We start from the raw sequence: 17,986 nt of genomic DNA, 5'->3' as shown, positions 1-17,986 counted from the left end.
ACCCTTTGGCAGTTTTTATTAAAGCTTTCTACATAAATCAGTTCCATGTGGAGGTATTCCCATCTGCAATTCATACAGTTGTTCAACAAAAGACATTCATAAGAAAGTTCCTATTAGCACTATTCCCAAGAACTCTATAGCGGAAACTACCCAACATTTCATCAACAGTAGAAGATAAATTAAATGTGGTATATTCACATACTGAATGATAGACAGCAATGTGAATGAATACACAAAGCCCTGAAAGAATCTTACAAATATAACGTTGAGTGAATAAGCTGGACACAAAATAACGCACAATGTATTTTTTTTCTTATATATAAAACTCCAAAAACTAGCAAAGCTAACCTATCTTTGAATCTTGCTAATCGATGACTTGGGCTTCCCTGGTGACTCAGTTGGTAAAGAATCCACCTGCAAAGCAGGAGAGGTGGATTTGATCCCTGGATCAGGAAGATCCCCTGAAGAAGGAAATGGCAACCCACTTCAGTATTCTTGCCTAGAGAATCATATGGACAGAGGAGACTGGCAGGCCATAGTCCATGGGGCCACAAGAGTTGGACACAACTTAGTGACTAAACCACCACCACCCATCAATCAATGACTTAGAGGTCAGTATAATGGTTACTTTGGGGGGCAACAGGTAATGACAGGATGGCAGTGTGTGGAAAGCTAGTAGTGTTTTTCTTTATAATCTGGAAGCTGAAATCTGAGCTCTACTTGCTGTATTTATGACACATTCACTCTTTCACATGTAAGTTATACCTATGAAAAAATTAAAAACACATGAGAAGAAACTCTTGAAGAAAATAGTTATTACCTATGTTCATTATTAATCCGTATCTAAAATGTATAGTTTTGGAGGGTTCCTTTCTTCTTCTTCTGTTTTTGGTTTTGGTTTCAGTTTCATGTTCTGCTTGTTCTTGTTTGCTTTTTGTAGAGTTTTTGTTTTGTTTGAGTAACACTGAAGTGCCTTGTAGATAGAGTTTTATCACCACATTCCATCATGGTAAGGAAGAATCACCCCTGGTGGCTCAGTGGTTAAAGCGTCTGCCTGAAATGCGGGAGACCGGGGTTCAATCCCTGGGTCGGGAAGATCGCCTGGAGAAGGAAATGGCAACCCACTCCAGTATTCTTGCCTGGAGAATCCCATGGAGGGAGGATCCTGGTAGGCTACAGTCTTCGGGGTCGCAAAGACACAACTGAGCTACTTCACTAATCACTCACTAAGGAAGAATCAGGTACTAGTTTCCTGGGTGTTATGGGTTGAATTGTGTCCTACAAAATTCAAATGTTAAAATCCTCAACTGTAGTATCTCAGAATGTGGCATAATTTAGAAATAGGATTATCATAGAGGTAACTTATTATGATGAAACTGTACTGAAGTAGAATGGGACCCTAATCCAATATGACTGGTATCCTAATAAAAAAGGAAGTTTGGACACACAGACATACCTGAGAGAAGGGGATGTGAAGATACAGAGAAGATGGCATCTACAAGCCGAGAAGAGGCTTAAAACAGTTGCTTCTCTCATAGCTTTGGGAAGGAACCAACCTTTCAATACCTTGCTTTTTTGAGTCTTCAGATTTCTGAGATGCAGGAAGGATGGGTGATGCTCAAAGTGCTTCTGCATTAGGGAGGCCTACCACCCACACCTACTTCAACTATCATCTCACACACTTTGAAAGGCTGCTCTAGGGAATGCAGAGCAGCAGAGGGTTTAGGCAGGGGAATGATATGATCCTTTTTCTGTTTTGGAACAATGGAACATTCTGGATTGTGTAACACTGAAAATGGATCAAGAAAACCTAAGCATCCAGAACAGCTCTATGGTCCTTGTGAGGAATCCTCAGAAGGGATCTTTCCTGAGTCTGGAGGTCTTCAAGGAGGTAAAACAGTCACTTGATTGTTCCTAAGGCAGTAGTTCCCCATCTTGCTTTGATTATGACCCCTTTGAAAATCTGTTGAAAACTATGACTGTCCCCATCAGACAAATACCCTCATCCAGATTTAAGAGTATGGTGATGGTGGTTTAGTCGCCAAATTGTGTCCAACTCTTACGACCCCATGGTCTGTAGCCTGCCAGCTCCTCTGTCCATGGGATTCTCCAGGCAAGAATACTGGAGTGGGTTGCCATTTCCTTCTCCAGGGGATCTTCCCGACCCAGGAATTGAACCCAGGTCTCCTGCACTGCAGGCAAATTCTTTACCAACCGAACTATGAGGAAGCACTTAAGAGTAAAGGTGAGGATTTTTTCAAACAGAGGATTGGTTTTAGATCTCACTTGTAGAAATAAAGTTGGATGGCTGAAGATAATGGGGTGTCCACATGTCATCACACAGGAAGTCAGTGCCTAACTACTGGCCCTACACCAAGACTCACAGGTATCATTCTGAAACTATAACTTGCCCACATTGGTTGTTTCTGCTCTTCCATTTCTTTTTTCCACTATGATTAGCAGTTAACTACTTAAAACACAAAGAGATTGTGTATCTAACTTAAAGGGCAGAAAAGAAAGGAGGAAGTATGAAGATTGAGCTCCATTCATGGCAGTTTGGGGAAAGAGTGAGTGACTAAGAGGAAGGTGACACAGGCTAGTTAATCCTCAGGACTTATGGTGGATACAGGAGAACACTACTCCTTGGGGAGAATTTTTCATTATCTTTCCTGTGGACTTTAATTCATTTTAATTCCATTTCCCATCACTCCCTTCTTGGTGTTAACTGCTCAGGGTCATGGGAAGCTAAATCATTTGCTGAAGCTGGTTAGGAGGGGAAAGACCAGGAAATAAAAATATATGAGTATCTTATATTTTTACATTGAGGGTCTTTGCTGAAAGATTTCACAAACTCCAAAGTTTTAACTGGCTAAAAAATGTTCAATGAATAGAGGGCACTAAAGCTTAATGGCAGGTACTATAACTTGTTGACCACTATATTTGCAGAGCCTAATACCCAATCTGACACATGGTAGATGCTCAGTAAACTGAATGAATGAACAAATAGAATAGAATAATCATGGAATTTGCAGTTATAAGGTCTGGATAATATTCTACACTTATTCATTAAATAGATATGTGACAAGTCACTTCAGATCTTTGGGACTGCCTTGTTCTTTATTATAAAATGACAGATTTAGATCAAATATAGATACGGTACTTGAACATTCCACAACTTAGAATATGAATAGAGTTAGTTAAGGCAAAGCTTTTTGCTCACCATTATGTATGGTAGATTAGATGCCATATGTGCTAACATATAGTATGTCTAAGAGTTCAGGGGAAGGCTAATTTGAGAAAGTTTCACTGTTCTAAAAGAAACTGAGATGTAAATTTACCTAAAGTGCAATCCTGTGATCAGCAGTGCACTCAGTGGCACTTGCATAACCACTGCTTCAGGCGGGACTGGACCAAAATAGTAAGAAGAAAAGAACGAAGAAGCAATGTCAAAATTCTACCAAGGAGAGAGGTTTGACAAGTCCAGGTTACTGAGAAAGAAGGAAACTGCTCAGTTCAAGAACTATTAACTCTTTCAAACTCTCCCTCAGCTTGGAGAAGTTTTGTAAGTAGATCTTAATGTTCTCAAAGCATTTTGGTGAGAGAATAAGAGTCCATCATTCAGAAGACACAGTTATCTTCAGAACAGATGTGTCCTGAAGGTCTCATGTAAATAAAACACAATGGAAATGAGTCAATTCAGAATGAGACAACAGTTACAACATAATAGAACTAAAAATACACAGATGGACATAGTTGATTTCATTAATATTTATCAGGGTATCTTATTTACATTTATGTTTCATGTGGAATTAAGTGGACAATTCCTCTTAAGTTTTAGACAAATAGTTCCATTTTTATTAAATGAATATTATCTATCTCTAAAATGCCTTTATTATTGGATAAAATTATGCTATTACCAACACACTATTTAGTATTAAATGTTCTTTCTTGAAAACAATAGTGAAAAAACTTTAATACATGTACACATAGTGAATTGTTATACAGAGCTTCTTTTGTTCAGGTTATCAAATTCTTCTGGGCAGATTATTCCAGTTTCCCAACAATATTGGAGAATCTAACTCTGTTTGAAGTGCTTTAGTGGTTTTAAATATATTGGGACCAGACACATACTTTAATGGTCTTCCTATTTCCAACTACCTTGCCTTCAAAAATACTGGGAACTTGCACTGACTTCTGTGGAATGTGTCCTCTTACTGACCTATGATAAATAAAGCACCATTTTTCTGAAATGATCTAAAATGTGGAGTGTCAGGAAGCACTTAACAGGAGACTTCCTGTGTGGTGTTTTGGATCTGTCAGGAATCCTCTGGTCCTTATTAATTCCTGAATATTCAGGAATTAAGAGGCGAGGCACACCTTTCCTGGGTCTGAGGAATCCAGGCATGTCCTTCGTTAGCTTTTCAATATGGTGATAAGTACCCTCTTCCTTCTTATGAACCTCATGTTAAAAAGTGATTGTCTACAACTCTCTCTCTTTAATAGGGGTCGCCTTATGTTTTGTAAGTCTGGAATTTTAATCTTTATCTTTGCTGAGAATAACTACCTTGTAAGACAGTATATATGCCCACACCATGTTGATTTAAACACCTTTGCTCCATCAGAGCTTGGGTCCCCGTGTCTTTCTTTCTTTTGTTCTTTCTCTCTCTCTCTCTATTTCTGGTTGATTCCCTGGAGTGCAAAAGCTGGCTGCATAATCCAGGGAATATTAGCCTCTTTCTTTCTTTCACTCTTTCATCATCGACTCTGGACCACCAGGTTCCAGTCCAATACAGGACCAACAAGTGGAGCCCAGAAACAGGGACTTGGTACACGTGGATTTGGACGGAATGACCCCAGAGGGCCTATTGAGGCCGGTAAGTACTAAGACATGGGTCAATCGGCTGGAAAGCCCCCTCACTTTTCTACTTTACTTTATCAGTTATTTAAAGTTCAGGGATTTTTTGTTTCACACCAGCGAATAAAGGCTTGCCTTCAGACAGTGGTTGCATGTAGCCCTTGGTTCCCTGATGAAGGTAGTTTTGATTTAGAAATTTGGCATCAGGTCAAAGAGAGTGTTGGATGAGCCATCAGACAGGGAAAAACTATTCCGATAGATTTCTGGCCCCTATGGGCTCTCACTGAAGTTTTGATTCTGCCATTTCATGGTAATTCTAGCCCTCTTGATATTTGGCAACAGGCAGAACACTTATTACATGAATATGAATTAGACAATAAAGCCTTACAAAAGGCCCAGTTAGAACAACATAAGATATTTCAGAATGTTCCTGCTAACCCTGCCCTGGTTGCTCCAAGTGCTCCTCCCCTGCCGGAGGGCACATATCCCAAAGTCTCTCCCTTGATAGAACCTAAAGATTCTGGCAACGACTCCCTTAAGCCCATATTGTAATTGAAAAGAAAAAGAAAAAAGCTAAAAGACGACTAAAAAAAAAAATTACTGGTTTATGATAATGCAAATCGGGAACGTCAAAAGGCTGTAGCCCCAATTCGTGAGACAGGGGCTATTTTTGATTATTTGAAGGCTTGTTGCCATATAAGATCAGAAACTTAAAAAATGCAAATGCTAGCTGAGACAATGGCTGCTTGCTTTAAAAAGGGAAATGAAGGATGCTTTACATGTGATGATAAAAACCATTTAAAAAGGGACTGCCCTAAGAAAGTTAATAAAAAGCCTCCAAAAATCTGCCCTCACTTCCGTAGAGAAATGCATTGGGCCAAAGACTGTAAATCTAAATTTGATACTGAAGGGAAACCTATTCCGGGAAACTCCAAGCAGGAGACCCCCCCAGGTCCCCTTTAACAAAAACCAGGGGCAAATTCCATCTTTTCCCTTAAACCCTCAACATCCAGCAGTGCTTCTGTAGATATACCAGCCCCAAATGACTTTCTCCTTTACCCTCAAGCAGTCCCCTCTAGAATACCTACCAGACTTTTTGGGCCCCCGCCCCCACAAACCTTCGGTCTTTTACTTGGCCAATCCAGTTTAACTTAACAGGCAAGAAGGCCAGGGGTCTCCAAATGGAGAAAATAGGCTGCAAGTGTCAGACATTTTTCTCTCTCTTAAGTGGCAGGAGAAAACAAACTAGTGATATTTCTTTTTTTTTCCTTCTCTATACAAAATTAAAAGGAGGTTTCTCTTAAAATACTGTGTTGCCATAATGACACCTGGTTTCACTTGAAGTTAACTGTTCTCAAGCACTGAGTTAACCAATGCATTTTTCTTATGGAAATATTTGTCTTAAGCTATGTTAATGAACTATGTATTTACCCTAGATTCTTTATTCAAGTCGATTCTGCCTAAGACTCAGAACCAACTTGACAAATGGTGTGTTTTACTCCTGCAAATGTTCTCTTAAGCTATGTAAATGAAACTGCATTTGCTTGGAAACCTACCTTTCTTCAAGATTCATGTCAACCATTTTGTGGCCCGGGACAACTCACCTGGTACCAAGGTTATCTCAAAATGCATGTTGTGGGTGAGGGGCCTGGTGCTATTCTCTTCAGTTTTGAGACATTTCCTTTCTCTAATTAGCAGACTGCTAGTAGTTACATGACACCTGGCTTAAAACTAGCAGGGGGACACTCTTTCTGCCCCCTTCTGATGCCTATGTCAGAAGCTTTCTCTATCTCCTTTATACTTTAATAAAACTTTATTACAAATAAATCTCAATTTGAGAACACATTACAAACTTCTACTGATTTCCAAATTTCTAAAAAATTTGTTATTTCTTGCATTTCTTTTATATAGATGGGACTAAAAACGCCAAAGCTTCATTCTGGTCTCTTAAAAAATATAGAGTCTTTTACACTAAATTTCATTCTGCTCAACAAAATGAATTATATGCTCTTTTTCAAGTTATTTGCCTACATCCTTACCCCATTAATATAGTCTCTGACTCTATATATTCAGTTTTTATATTAAAAAATATAGAAACCTCCACCACAAACTCCTAGTTCTATTAAAACAGACAATGGCCCTGCCTATATTTCTAGACACTTTAAACAATTTTTACAATCTTTTTCTATTAAACATATTACAGGTATTCCTTATAACCCACAGACCCAAGACATAGTCGAACAAACACATCACACACTAAAGTTACAAATAAAAAAATTAAAGAAGGGGGAATACACAGGTACACTACTGTCTTCCTTATCTAAAGCAGACTTCACTAGATTCCAACATAAGATATTTTCTAAACCTATAACTATTGTTAATACAGCTTTATTTGTTTTAAAATTTTTAAACTTACCACAGGGAAATATTTTAACAAGAGCAGAAAGACATTTCAAGGAATTGAAGGACACTTCTCTTCCTCTGCCCACTTGGTACCAGGACGGGTTCAGTAAACAATAGAAATTTGGGAAATTAACCTTACGGGGAAAGGGATATGCTTGTATTTCCCCAGATGGATCCAACAAACTTTTCCCTTGGAAAATTTGACTCAAGGCGGCCCCCAGCATTCAAAATGGAGACGAAACACCAAGAACCCCAGGAGGAAAAAATTCCAACACGGGCCATGGTGCCTCTAAAGATCGCCAAAAAGCACTGCCCTCTGCAGCATCAACCCTATGAACTCCCTTCTTGGGGACAGATAAAAACCCTTACTAATAAAGCGGAAAATTTGGTCTCTCAACAGGGAAGGCCTTGGAGTCCTGAATACATTTTCCTGCTAGCTTGTGTCTCCCAAACTTAATTCGGCTTTCTTACCCAACTCCCCTTTATTACATGTCATAAAATGGATGAAGAAAAGACTGATCGTATCAACCAATGACTCCACCCATATGCCCCCTCGCTGGAACCCTCACACCCTGGGGAGGAAGGAAAACTAATTAACATTTCTTTAGGCCTTCCTCTGTGCCTGGGCCCAGGAAAATTATGCATAAATGTCAGCCCACAAGCTTGAGCTTTCGTCCTGCCTCCAAAAGAAGACTTTTGGACATTGCTGCCCTTTCTCTGTCTGTGAACCATGTTTACTACTGAAACTTTAGGGAAAGAACAAAAAACATTATGTAAAAGGTTACTAACACTATGTTGAAGCATTACCGTGACAAAGGACTTCTTGGCTGGCTTGACGGTGGAATGGCGCCCCCTCCTCCTCCAATTATCCTCGATAAACAGAGTTGGCCTAAACAATGGGACATACAGACATACGGAAACTTGCTGCCAGCACCGACGAACTTGGGACTTAGACTGGACATTTCACAGGGACCAGTCGTGGTCACAGTAACTATTTCTTTCGCTGTAATCAGTCATATTTTATGCAGGCCTGTGTCCCACTTCCTTTTGTTATAGCCATAGGAAATTTACAATTTTAATAAGACTTTACGTTCTGTAACTTGTATTAATTGCCAATTTTGTGTCACTCCTGTTCATTTCAGTCATATTACCTACAACTGGGAACAAATCAAATTTCATTTACTTGATAATGCCTCTCTAAATGTACAATTACTACAAAAAGAAATCTTTAAAACTTTTTCTAAACGTCTGTCCTCTTCCACTAATTTAGAAACTTTAGCTGAACAAATTATCTGGGCTAGACCCGCGAAAATGGTTTCAAAGTGTTACCCACAGCATCAGGTCTGGAACTGTAACTTTGGTGATTGTCTTGATAATTGTATTTGTTGTTTATCATTGCCTTTCTATAAGGTTGGTTAATACTAACCAAACTCATTTGGTCAGGACCTTTTTTACAAATATAATAAAAGAGGGAGAATTGTCAGGAAGCATTAAACAGGAGGCTTCCTGTGTGCTGTTTTGGATCTGTCAGGAATCCTCTGGTCCTTATTAATTCCTGAATATTCAGGAATTAAGAGGAGAGGCACACCTTTCCCAGGTCTGAGGAATCCAGGCATGTCCTTCGTTAGTTTTTCAATACGGTGATAAGTACTCTCTTCCTTCTTATGAACCTTATGGTAAAAAGTGATTGTTTACAACTCTCTCTCTTTAATAGGGATCGCCTTATGTTTTGTAAGTCTGGAATTTTAATCTTTATCTTTGCTGAGAATAACTACCTTGTAAGACAGTATATATGCCTACACCATGTTGATTAAAACACCTTTGCTCCATCAGAGCTTGGGTCCCCGTGTCTTTCTCTCTCTCTCTCTCTATATATATATATATAAATATATATATATATATATAATATATATATATATATATATAATATATATATATATATATTCTATTTCTGGCTGATTCCCTGGAGCGTGAAAGCTGGCTGCATAACCCAGGGAATATTAGCCTCTCCTTCTTTCACTTTCTCATCATCGACTCCAGACCACCAGGTTCCGGTCCATTAAAGGACCAACAGTGGAGCATTTTCACAATGACTTTTTCTCATTTCTTGGCTCAGAAAATATTATTCTGGCCTCCTGTGGTCATCCTGCTATTCACCAGTGAATGTTACTGACCCAGCATCTTCACTGAGGTGGATGGGTGGGTAAGTGGATAGGAGAGGTCAGAGTTTTGCCTTTTCTACACAGATTCACAAGGCAGAGCTTCTTGTCCTTCCCTCAAGTGTGTACTTCAACAATTGGGAGTCATCTCTGGAGGAGCTTGGGAAGTTAAAATGCATTAGAAAGCATGTTCAAAAGCCAGAGGAGATGCATTGCCAGCTGCTGATAGAAAGGGCTTTTGCTGGACTTCAGAGGTAAAGGATAAAGAATTATCTAGGAGTTTTAAAATAAACCATGACTAAAACAATAGATATATGCTATTCTTAGTGGCTGTCAATTAACGCAAGATGATGTTTTTCACTGTCTACTTAATCACATTGTTGGTTACACAAAGAAATATATAATTTTTTTTGCTTTGATTCAGTGTTGACTTAAGTGGGAAAATTGGCTGTTGAATGAAGATCTCACCTGAAACCAAAACTTTTTTTAAAGACAGGTCTCTGAATTAGTCATGCAAAGTACCCTGATGAATGTGGCTGGCAAGAAGCCCCGTATTTCATCCTATTTGATTGATTCTGGATAGACTGTGACCACAGTGACAGACCTAAGTACAAGCCTCCATCTCCATCTGCTAACTCCCACAGAAGCAACTGGACCAGCTGTTCTCACATTTGTACCTGTGCTGTGCTGGTTATGTATGAAGGAACGGGGAGTCTTGTACCAAAAATCCTGACTCAATAGGTGTGGGGTAGGGATAATGAAAGGTATAGTTGTCATCCCAAACTTAAGACTGTCACCCTTAAACCATCACTCTTCACAAAAAGGATGCATTAATAAAATACAAATTTGCTTTACTGAAATAAAAATCAAAGGTGACTACTCACAGGAAACCCATGCCTAGCGGCAGCAGACTTCAACAACTAAATAATACTAGGGTTAATTACCCCCTAAACTTCTTGGACCCTGGGTATGTTTATCTGACAGTCCATCCTTTACATTGAGTTCAAATGTCTGAGTAACTTTCAAAAGCTATCACCTCAAAACTATCTTCTGCTCTTTACATTGGCAGGTAACACTAACTATACTGTTGTTGTTCAGTCGCTAAGTTGTGTCCGATTCTTTGTGACCCCATGAACTGCAGCATGCCATGCTTCCCTGTCTTTCACTATCTCCCAGAGTTTGCTCAAATTCATGTCTCTTGAGTCAGTAATGCTATCTAACCATCTCCACCTCTGCTGCCCTCTTCTTTTGCTTCAATCTTTCCCAGAATCAGGACCTTTTCCAATGACTAGCTATACTAGTCATCCACAATAAATGACATTGTCATGACTCCATTGACAATAATGTTTGAGGAGCTTCTAGTCCATCAATGTACCTATTTGTATTTCTAGCTTTGACACAGACTGAAATGTCTGAATCCTTCAAAAATGTGTATGTTGAAATCTAGTCTCTAACCTTATGGTATTTGAAGGTGGGGTCTCTGGGAAGTCATTAGGTCTCGAAAGGAGAACTCCGGTGAATGAGACTAGTGCCCTTATAAAAGAGACTCCTAAGAACTCCCTTGTGAAGTTCCACCATGTGAAGTTACAATGGAAAGAAGGACACTTGTGAACCAGGAAGTGGTCCTCACCAGACATCACATCTGCTGGTGCCTTCATCTTGGACCACTAGCCTCCAGAACTGTTAAGAAAAATAGGTTTTTGTTGTTGTTTATAAGCAACCCATTCTATAGTACTTTATTATAGCAGCCTGAACTGACTACCCCCAATATATAAAAGAAGTCTATTAAAATTTCAACGGCCAATGAGTTAATAGCCTAGAGTAGGGGCTGACAAATGTTTTACGTAAAGGGTCTGATGGTAAATATATTAGGCTTTGCAGATCACAACTACTTATTATGTGGAGCACCAAGGCAGCTGCAATAGGATAATAGGATGAATTAGTGCATGGCATCAGCTGATTTCCAATAAAACTTCATTTATAGATACTAAAATGTGAACTTATGAAATCTTTCATGTGCCATGGAACATTATTCTTGCTTTTTAAAAAACCATTTAAAAATATAAACACAATTCTTAGTTCAATAGATATAGTAAAATAGGCAGGAGCCAAAATTGGCCCTCGGGTCACTGTTTGCGGACCCCTTGGCTAGAGTACTGAGTGGATGAAGCCCTGGCCAGAGTCCATAGCTGTGTGAACTTGTTTCTTCTGTTCTGCTCTGTTGGTTATTCTTTGGTCATAAATTGCACTTCTGCCTCCAGCCCACCACCATGCAAATACACTGGGAAGCAGGAACAAAGATGAATGAGATTCACTGCAAAATCACCGTTCCTGCAGACATCCTATGTGTTCACACTGCGTACCTTGTAGGGGATATACTACAAACATCAACTAAGGCTCAGACCTACCATGGGACAGGAGAGGCCCTTCCCCACTGTCGATGCATCAGCTTCCTCATGGATACATCTAAACTTGACAGAATGTACCCTCGAGAGGTCCTGCATAGCCTTGCCAGGAAAGAAGAAGTTAAATTTTTTTTTTTTTTTCTTTGAGAAGTTAAATTTTTAAAAACTGTTTTTAGTCACACTGCAGATCTTGCTTGTGAATATCATTTTATCACTGATTCATACAGTGGAATTGTTTTCTTCATCAATTTTGAGCTTATTAACAGTCAATTCAATTCTGGTCTTCTGCTTTCTTCCAACTAAGTTGCATGAAAGAGGTAAGAGAAGTCGATGGTTAATAGAAAGCTATGGATGTTAAGAGGTTTAATCTATTAATATAGGGCAGCATTTCCCAAAGCGTGTTAGGCTAATGCTGACTCTGTCAGATGTTCTGCCAAAAAAAGCATTTCAAGGTCAAATAAGTTTAGGAAATGTGGCATAAAATATCTCTTCTGTCTTGATGATTCTTAAAGAGCATTAATAGTGTATTAAAGGCTCCGAGGACTCTTGCAATAAAACTGCTTAATTAGGTTAAATTGTTCCTTACACTTACATGATCAGGAAGCTTTTCTTTTTCTTTACTTGACTATTATTAACATCCCAAGAAACTAATGATCTATATTTCTGGGAAACACTGATACAGCAAAGGTGGAAGAATGGAAAGCTTCTAAGCAAGGGAGTAAGTTATGCTATAGAGTAATCACTTGCATAAGGATCAGGCCTTTCTGTCTGAGATTTTGTCATTTTAGATTATCCCATATGCAATACATGTGTTCAAGTCAGAAAAGCAGGAGTCACATTTGTTGGGGAGGAAACCTCTTAGAAAATTGTAAAGTGTGTGCACATTTCATAAATAATCTCAATATTACAAAGGATAATATGAAAAGCATATTATTTTCTTCTCTCTCACCCCATTGCCAACAGCCTGGCATATTTTTCAGAGGTACCAGGCAGTGTTATAAATTTCCATGTCACTTTTCAGTTCTTCTGTGAAAACTCTAAATTCTATGCTTCAGGGACAATAGTTTTGAGTTATAAAAACTCAGCAGTATCTACTGAAGGAATTTCTTCTCACACTTCTTTCCTCTGCCACCTCTCATCACCAGTCTTTCACCAAGGTCTATCAAACTGGCTTGCGAAATGCACTTCAAGTGTGCCCACTTCTCTCCATTTCCCCTGCCAGCACAGTCGCTGGCTGTGTCCTAACTGTATTCTACTTTTCATTCTTGATCCTGCTAGTCCATTCTCTTTATTGCAGCCACAAAGGTATCCTTAAAATGTAAATTACCCTCTGGCTTCAAAATCTTCTCATTAAAATAAAATTCACAATCTGTGAGGATCTGCATGACCAGGCTCCTGCCTACCCACCCCCACAATACACACACACACACACACAAACACACACACATACACACTCTCACACACTCATGTCCAACCTCTCAGAAACTCCCTTATCCAACACACATGCCTTCCTTTTATCCCTTGAACACTTCTAAGCTTTTCTTCTCTTTACAGATTTCCTACATGCTATTTCCTCTACCTAAATTGCATTTACCTCCTTTTTTCTTCTTTTTTTTTTTGCCATGTGAATCCCTGTGCCTCCTTCAAATATCAATTTAAATCTTTCCTTTTCAGAGACCTTCAGTTCAGTTCAGGCACTCAGTCGTGTCCGACTCTTTGCCTTCACAGAGCACCAAATCTGAATCAGCCCGTTTTTTGTTTTTTTTTTTTCCACAGCCCCTTGTTCTTCTCCATACTACTTCTAACAATGTGCTATTATATATTTATTTTTTACTGTCTGTAAGATCCAAAAGATCTTACACATCTTGCTTTATTCCACACTAAATGCAGGAAAATTGTCATTTGTGTCTGGTCACAGATGGGCTTAAAATTACATATTACATGATTAAAATTAGCCAGTGGAAAGTTCTTTTTATCTCCTGCCTTTTTCTTATGTGAAACTTTACACCCTTCCAGATTTCCATTTTTTGCACACTTATCATCCAAAAGGCTCATTCATTCATCTCTATTAGAAGGCGAACTTTAAGGACCAACTCATGTAACTCTTCTCTTAAACTTCACCAACCAGTTTGGTTTACTTTACTCTCTCTCTTCTTAGGAACTTATTGTATTTATTTTCTGTACCACTCATTTGGTGCCTAATCTCATATTGACTTGTAACAACTTATCAGGTGTGTTAATTAACAATTTATATTTACCATGCCGTCTTGCCAATGATGTCATAAATCTATGGAGTACAGGACTTGTTACTTAATACTCGACAGTTCACAGCAGGCCTGCCTCTGCATAGAGTAGCTGAATGAAAGAAAGAGTCCCCATCCACCTGCTTTTAATGCCTCAACTTTAAGACTTTAATATGGAAATATGACCCATTTCCTTTCAGTTTATTTTCTTTCTCAACCCTGTGTGCTGCCATTTCCTTTCTTTCAGAAAGGACCCATTTCCTTTCAGGCTATTTCTTCCTCAGTGTGTTGCCATCACGCTGGGACTGAAAGCTGTGGTAAGGATAAGTTCTGAGGTCAGAGGGAAGTAACCAGCGGAGGAATGTGGGGACAGAGGACTTGTCCGGGGTTTCTCACTTCCTCCCGCAGTGGTACAGGAAGTGAAAACAACCTCTTAAGGGCCTAGGTGTACTTTACATTGCCAGGTATCTCCCAGAACATTTAAAAAGACTGCTTTGCTCAAGGTTTTGAAAATATGAGTATCTAAAAGTTAAATGAGGCAGAAAGGATTACCTTCTCAAAAAATTTAAATCATTGACTCAGTTTTTCATTGTTCAATTTTGGATGAACTTTCCCCAAATATCAATTTAATCCTAAAAGTATCTTTTGGATCCAGAAAGGTATTCTCTTTTAGTTGCCAATTTCAATCTTGCTCAAATAATGATTTTTAAGGAATACTTAAAATACTGAAAATCATAGCTACTTTGTTTTATTTTCTTCTTCCACCAAAACATAATGTTTATAATAGTTCTGCAACCCTTCTGATGTACTTAACCAGATTTCCTCAAGCTACTTCTGAAACACGGAGTAGAAAAGTAAGTCTGTAATAATACTATCTTTATTAGTATACAACTGTTCAAGGTAAGTAGACAGTTCAACAATTATTAGCTCTTTTTACCTGTATGTTTTCACAACAACCTGTTAGGATGATTACAGTAGTAGATGTTATCTGTTATGTTTACTTTATCAATGAGAAAACTGGGTGTAGAAGGACTTAGGGACAGAAGCATGAGGCAGCTAAATTTCAGATTGTATCAGAGAATTTACCCACCACGTAGGATTGCTGAGACAGTGCTGTTATTCAGAAAGTAACAGAATAGGCTTGTCAACCTGTGCTCAGCACTGGCTACAGAATTTGCAGGGTCTAGTATAGGACGAAAATTTGGAGCTCCTGTTTAAGACAGCTGACAGTGACAGCAGAACATTAAACCAAGTACTGGGCCCTTCTAGGTACTGGACCCTGTGAGCTGGCCTAGCCTGAGGTCTCTAAACCTCTATCATCTGGGTGACTGGGTATCCAAGAGGCTGTGAGCTCTTGAAATTGTAGATAAAATTCTGTGCTAATACACATAAGTTTATTTTTCATATTTTGTAGGTTTTATCAGATCCTGAAGTGCTCTGTTAACAAAAGAAAATAAAGCATTAAGAATTCCTCTTCAAGAGTAATGAATGTTGTCAAAGGGACCAAACACAGTGTCACAAGAGACTGGCAGAGGCGGCCTGCTGGTGCCAATGTACACTAATGTTCCTTCAGAGGTTGTGTTTGTTCATGCATAAATTTTCATAAGCACTCAAGTATTAACACAAAGACAAAGAGTTCTTAGGGCTGCCCAGATATTGCCAGAAAGAAGTAACATGATTGCATTTTCAGACGATAGTAAAGCAAATGGTGAGACATTCAAGGTGATGTTGAGATGCTCAAGATGACTTTCTTCAGAAACCCCAAAGTGATACCCAAACATGACCCTAATATGAGGTATTGTGTTTATTTTCACCACCTTAACAGAAGCATCTCCCTCTTCTGCAATTAGATGTTACACTCACTCTTTTAAGGAGAAATGTCTCACTGTAAGATTTACCAACTCATGCTGATTTATATCAATTTTATAGATAACTATAACTCAGAAATAGGAGTAAGGTAGGAATTTGTTAACAGAACAGGTGTAGAAGATGCTCTCAGAAAAGGGAAAAGAGTACTCTAAAGACCTGTACCCTGGGAAATACAACAGAAGAAAGGCTGTGAGTCTTGAGTCTGGCTGGTAAAAACCGATCCCATCTCCTAGAAGATTCACATACAAATAGCCCTTAAAATGGATTTTGCTTTAAGACCTGCTCCTTCCGTTTGAGTGGCTGACTTAAAACTATGTTTAGTCTCTTTGCCCTTTTCCATTAAATATGCTTCTCAGCCAAATCTCCAAGTCATGAATAGGGATACAGAGAGATGGGTTAATTGAAACCTCAAGATAATTCTCACATTTCCATTTGCACAGCGTGTCAAACATTTCTTGATGCAGCCTTTAACAAGGAGGAAGACACGACTCACTTGAGATTTAGGTCACTCTGCAGTCCCCACTCTCATCCCTGTTCATGTCACAATGGGGCAATACATAATTCAACTGCCGCCAAAGCTCCGGCAGATCCAGAAAGAACCTTGGTTGCTCACACCTAGTAAGTCCATCCATGGAAGAATAAGTGTTCATAATTCTACCCATCCCGAGAGGTGAAAGAGTAGGAGGCTGGCAGGTGGGATGCTTTTCTAGGGTTTCTAGGAGGAAGGTGATCATTTAGTCTTTCAATTGAACGGAATTGCCCCGCGTGTTATCGTACTCGCCAAGGGTGATAGCAGCCTTCCCTCAAGCCCATCCGCACCTGTGGTAATCTTCTGGTACCCGCTTACCTGCTCTCTCCAAGATGCCCAGGCCCGGCAAGAAGAGGTGGAACACACCTGATGGGGTGAGACGCCGCCCAGGCCCATTGCAGTCTAGGGGTCGGTAAGCGGCGAGGCCCGAGTAGGGGGACTCTTGCGGGCACAGCCCAAGGTAGGGCCCGGAGTCGGGAAGCGCGCCCCGACTGTCTAGCGAGCAGAGAGGGCAGCCGCCGCCCCCCACGTGGCCTGCTCTCTCCAGGAACAGCCCAGGGGGCCGAGGAGGCCTCCCCGAGACCCGGTAGGTGCCTCTGCCCCATGGGCCTTCGGCCACGGCGCGCCTCCAGCGTTAACCCAACCGTGCCCTTCCCGTCGCGCCCTTCCCGCCCCCGCGCGCCCCACCTCGGCCAGTGATGCCGGCGCCCGGCGCGCCTAACCCGCTGGCGGTGACTGCGGACTGCCAGGGCAGCTCCAGGGCAGAGCCACGGAAATCCCCCATCTCCCGCCTGGCCCTGCGCCCACCCTTCCTCTGGGCCTCGAAGGCGCCCCGCCCTCGCTTTCGACCCCGCCGCCTCCTGCCTGCGGGCCACCCCGGCCGGCTGTCGCCGGCGGAGGCGTGGGCGCTCGCGCGACCGGGCTGCGACCCCGAGTACCTGCTCCTCCGGCGCGGGGCGGGCTCAACTAGTGGACCTCGAAATCTCAGTCCTTCCCCGGGGCTCCGGGAAGTGCTCCAGTCTCAAGGAAGCTGCTCTCGTCTTTTGGCTCCCAAACGTGACACTCTATATATCCGGCTCGGAGACTGGGTGTGGGGCGGGAGGAAACAACCCTCTCTCCGACCTTCCCCGCGGCCACCGCGGCCTGGGCGTCGGGCGAGAAGCCGGCGGCTGCTTCTACCCTGGGCGGGAGGAGGGCGAGGGGCTGGCGAGGGCCCTACAGGCCGCCGGGCGACCTCATCGTGGGCAGGGCGGCCGTGCGCGCAGGCCCGCCCCGCAGCTTCCATTCATTCAGCGCCGAGCAGATCCACTCGCTATTACTCCCGGGTAGGATTTTTTTCCCTCTTTTTTTTTTTTTTTAAATCGGTGGGTGATGGGGGAGAGGGAGCAGGAAAGGCGCCCCTCTCCGGTCTGGAAAAGAAGGGGAGCTCCCACATCTTGAGAGAAAGGGGGTGGGGGGGGGAAGGTGGGAGAAAGGGGAGGTGGAGAGACAGACCAGGAAGGGAGAGACGGAGACAGAAGAAG

At 41.1% G+C, this 17,986-nt stretch overlaps 1 protein-coding gene across 1 annotated transcript in view; it reads right to left on the bottom strand.

The window, feature by feature from the left end:
* The window catches only part of FAR2 (fatty acyl-CoA reductase 2), a 177,246-nt gene extending 159,644 nt beyond the window's left edge, over nucleotides 1-17,602 (bottom strand). The window contains exon 1 of the mRNA XM_043440822.1: nucleotides 17,402-17,602. The gene's annotated coding sequence lies outside the window, so the exon portion shown is untranslated. The remainder of the gene's footprint in view (nucleotides 1-17,401) is intronic.
* Nucleotides 17,603-17,986: the final 384 nt, after the last annotated feature.

This window comes from Cervus canadensis, chromosome 21 (assembly GCF_019320065.1).
Source record: "Cervus canadensis isolate Bull #8, Minnesota chromosome 21, ASM1932006v1, whole genome shotgun sequence".
Classification (NCBI taxonomy): Eukaryota; Metazoa; Chordata; class Mammalia; order Artiodactyla; family Cervidae; genus Cervus; species Cervus canadensis.
The sequence above is the reverse complement of the archived record's forward strand: the minus strand, read 5'-3'. Positions and strand labels throughout refer to the sequence as shown.